Below are 4,645 nucleotides of genomic sequence, written 5' to 3'. Positions count from 1 at the left end.
TTGAGGTTGACGCAACCTCAGGTTCTACTTCTTCATTTTTTTCTTCTTTTTGCATTGCCACAATGTCAGGCTCAATTGCGATGGATGTTGATTTGTTCTGTTCCTTCTTTTCACCTTCCACAATCTTTCCATTGTGCAATATCACAACTTGACATTGCTCCTTTCCTAATCCCCCTGGGTTGCGTGGAAACTCGGTTTAACTTGGCAACGACCCTTATGGTCTACTTTTGAGCTAATTCGCAATCTGACCCATTTGCAATTCGAGGTTACGGATGGACGTAGCCTGACTTTGAAGCACTGTCTCGTTTTTCTCTATATATTGCTTCAATAGGCTTTCTAGAGAAGAAGATTGCGGTGGTTATTGTGAGCTACTTGCTTGGTTGCTCTGTTGACCATTGTTGTGTTGAAAGAATCCTGGTGGCGCTTCTTTTTGCGCCACAGACTGAAAATTTAGTTGTTGATTCTTCCAAATAAAATTGGGGTGATTTTTCCACCTGGGGTTGTAAGTGTTTGAAAAGGGGTTATTCTTTACAAAATATACAGGCTGTGGATTTTGCGGGCAATCCTCCATTGCATGCCCATCACCACAAGTCGCACACCTTGAGGTGTTTTGACTTATTATGTTGATTTGCTCACTTTGCGGTGTTGGGCTGCTGATCGCCATTCCTTGAATCAAATTCATCATTGCGGTCATTTGGTTTTGTAATGAAACAATATCACCATTATTTGCGTCAGAATCTTTGAGTCTTAATCTTTGGTCACTCTCCCTCCAGTCTTCATGATTCTTGGAGATGCAGTTCAGGATATTCTTCGCCTCATCGTAAGTTTTGTCAAGCAGAACACCGGCTGCTGTCGTATTGGCAGCGGTCTGCGAAGCAGGATTCAACCCGTGATAGAAAATTTCCATTTACAGGTAGTCTGGCAGCCCATTATGTGGACAATCTCGGACCAATCTTTTAAACCTTACCCAAGCATCACTGAGCGATTCGTCCATCTCTTGTTCAAAATTAGTAATAAGCTTTCTTCGTCTTGCGTTTTCGGTAGGTGGAAAATACTTCTTCATAAACATCTCCACCACCTCTTCCCAAGAAGAAATCTCTCCTGGTTCGAGCGAATAAGCCCATTTCCTAGCCTGATCACAAAGAGAAAATGGGAACAATGTTAGTTGAACTTCTTCAGCAGAGATGTTCGGGAACACAAAAGTATTGTAGATTTCATAAAACTTTGGAGGTGGGCGTGCGGATCCTCGCCACGCCTTCCTCCAAATTGACCTGCAGCCTGGATCAACTGCAGTATCACCGGTTTCATTTCAAATTTACTTCCATCGAGGGCAGGCCTCATGATTCCCGGAGAGAAATCATAGAGGTTTAGCGATGCATAGCTTCTAATGGGCCTATTGCAATCGTTTGCCAACAGAATTGGATTTGCCATGACATTATTGTTGTTTGGTGCTCCATTTCAAAGTTACTCCGCCATCTCTTCTTTGTCGGATTGTGGTTGCTGTTGGCAATCTCTTAGACTCCTTCGAAATGTTCTCTCAATCTCCGAGTCATAGTTTGCTAGAGATTGAGAGTTCTGCAAAAAAAAAATCACAAAAATTACCGTTAACAACTATTTTGTCGAAGTCCCCGGCAACAGCGCCAAAAACTTGATGCGTTAATTTTGTTGAATGAAAATATGGATAACATGCATTGATGGATTACGTTGTGCACTCATGTTTCCCCAGCGGAATTCAAGTGTAAATTCCTCTGAGTTTCCTGGTAAGTCCAGGGTCGAACACAGGGACTTGTGAAAATAGTTGCGTTGGTGATTTTTATAAAAACTTGCGGTAACCAGTTAACTAAATAAATTGTTGGGTTTGTTGTTTACATTGATGAAAATAAATAACGAATGCGGCAGAGTTTAAAAAGAGTTGGTAAACGGGGAATACGATGAATATGCGGTTAACGGGTTTAGAAAAGTTTCGGCTAACATTCCCTAGAATGCGTCCATGCTTGCGATCATGCAATATACATACAATAGTAAATCACCTCTCGGCGTGAATTCCACGGCTTCTAAGGCTAGAACGCATGCGATAAATATGTGATAAGTCTACAGGGTTTACACATAAAACTCTATCTCTATTTATGCGATGACAACATGACATTCACACAAATATGCGACCAAATAATATCACTCCCATTCCTAGGATGCATGTGATGCAAGTTGACAAACAAAGCTTATCTCTAAGTCCCTATCTCTTGTCTATGCAAGCCTAATCTTACTCTTTCGAGTTCAGATTCTAACCTAGTTCTCTCGAGACATTAGGTTCTTTCTTTAGATTCTCTCTCGAGTAACTCTAAAGGGTATTTTGCATAACTTAGGACAAGACAATCGCAAGCAATGAACTTCCTAGGTCATGTTAGCTTAGTTCTTCTCAACCCATTCAATTAGTTTAGCTACTCATGCGTATTAAGAGAGTGAGCAGATGTAGAAATAGAACTTCCATTGAATACATATGAGATGAAGTACAAAATAACAATGCAAGTATAGTAAAGAGCGTGGAGTAATTAATTGCTGCCAGGCGTTTACACTATTTCTACTCGTGCTCTAAAGATATTCTCGCTCTCACGAGAGTCGACCCGCTCTCTGCTCTTACGCCCCAAGGTTCTCTCTCGAGCTGCCTTGGGCGACCTCCAGCGTCACCACTCTTCTCTTGCTCCACCGTAAAATGGAAAAGAAAACTATGAATAGAAGCACTGATGAATTCGTTAACTGATCAACTAATCGATTGCTTAACCCTTTCTTTGAAGAATGCACTTGATATTTATAGGGCATCAAGGGTGAAAGGTGGCTTCTCTCTCCCGGTTGTACAGATGGGGCAACTTTAATTCCTGACTGATGCACCGGATAATTGTCACCGATAAAGCTGGATGTACTTTGTGACCGTTATCGGCTGTCAACTTAATTGTGATCCGACTGCCGTCAGCTTTCTGTCCCATCGATCTTAATTATCCTTTCACCCAGATGCTCTCACTATGTTGCCCTGACCAAGTTGCGGTGATTCTTCTTGAGTGAATGTTTGTGAGCACGATCAACACAAAATCTTGTGGTGAAGTTTCACTCGACCAATGTATTCCTCTGATCGCAATCTCTGCATTGCATTAACGCATATTCTGCACAAAAATATAAATATCAACTACTCTAATGCATTGGATGCGTGCGACGACAATATTATAGAATTTATGCTTAATGGACGCAATTTAACACATTCTATTAACGCAATCCAATATTGTTTAAGAACTTAGCACTATGATAACGTGCATTACTGCCCGTTATCAACATGACCTCAATCCTAAGTGTTTTGAGAACTCTTGCCTTTGAGGGCGGTCCTTTGATTAGTATGGATGAGAGTGGCCAGATTGCCAACTCAACATGCCTAACTTTTTGGGGATTTGTCTGATTTAGTTGTTGGAAACTCAGTTATACAAGATGAAATTCACTCCTTCCCCGAAGCAGGGGTAAGTAGATAGATTGCTCCCTTAAGGGCTGATTTTGGGTCTTGAACATAGTGGCCACAACTTATCTTTGGAAAAGAGGACTTAGTCTTAGTAGGACTATGACTTATGTTCGTTAGAGAGATCAGTGGTACTTAAGGAGTTAGATATAACTACAGGGGCATAACGATTATTGGCCCAGCTATACTTATGAGCGATCTGTGAAGGGTTATCGCACTGTTGATTGGTTGATATGGACACATGATATATATGTGGTAATGAGAGTTCAGTTGTCAGTCTTTAATGAAGTGCCTGACAGTTAACGGATGGTGGATCTCATGACTAAAGAGTTTAGTTAGTTATTCACGTACCATTGGAGCTTCGAGCTACAGGTCCATAAGGTCCCCTCAGTAGCTCAATAGATTCAAGTTGAGAATCAGTTCTTGGTGTTGATTTAAAATGTTTAAATTGACAAGAGGAAATTCGATTATATATGATATAATCGGTGTGATGTATGAGATACATCAAGTGGAGGATTAATATAAATGAGATTTACATTAAGTACCATGAAATAGGAAATGAACTATGGTTTATATGTTTCATAAGATGAAATATTAACACTAAAGGTTATAAATATAATATGATAAGTTGGTTATCATATATATTTATAATAATATTAATTATTGGATAATTATGTCTTTTTCTCTAATAACCAATTGAGTGGGAGGTTATTAGTATTTTCATGGTAACCGTGAGATAAAAGAAAATTGTTTTCCTAAATTTGGTAGTTGTTGAAAGTGTTTCCATTCTCGGAAATTACTCACGGAAAGGCTGTCAAGTGGATTAGATTTACTAAACAATAGTTGAAAAGAGACTAAACAATCATGGAGTGACACTACACGATAGCTCACTCAGCTGGCCTTTAGCTAAACGATCACATAACATTTGTTAAACGATTGGGCATCGTCTATAAAATAGACCTATGTCATCTCCCACTTGCTCAATCGTTTACATGATTGTTCTTCCTCCGGTCTCTTCCTCTAACAAAGTCCACACAAAACCCACACTTTTGAATTTTCACACCAAGAATACCAAATTAACCATTGTGGTGGTGTCGTACTCAACTCAACATAGTTAGAGGTTTTTGGAGGCTGTTCGCTTTGATCGTG

The 4,645-nt window shown here is 39.9% G+C and overlaps 1 non-coding gene across 1 annotated transcript; it reads left to right on the top strand.

Moving 5' to 3' along the window:
• Positions 1-923: 923 nt before the first annotated feature.
• LOC120068625 (small nucleolar RNA R71) lies at positions 924-1,030 on the top strand. Its single transcript, XR_005479263.1, has one exon. It is a non-coding gene; the product is annotated as a small nucleolar RNA R71 (small nucleolar RNA).
• Positions 1,031-4,645: the final 3,615 nt, after the last annotated feature.

Source organism: Benincasa hispida, chromosome 12 (assembly GCF_027475165.1).
Source record: "Benincasa hispida cultivar pf3 chromosome 12, pf3_genome.v1.1, whole genome shotgun sequence".
NCBI lineage: Eukaryota > Viridiplantae > Streptophyta > Magnoliopsida > Cucurbitales > Cucurbitaceae > Benincasa > Benincasa hispida.
This window is presented reverse-complemented; position numbering and strand designations above follow the sequence as displayed.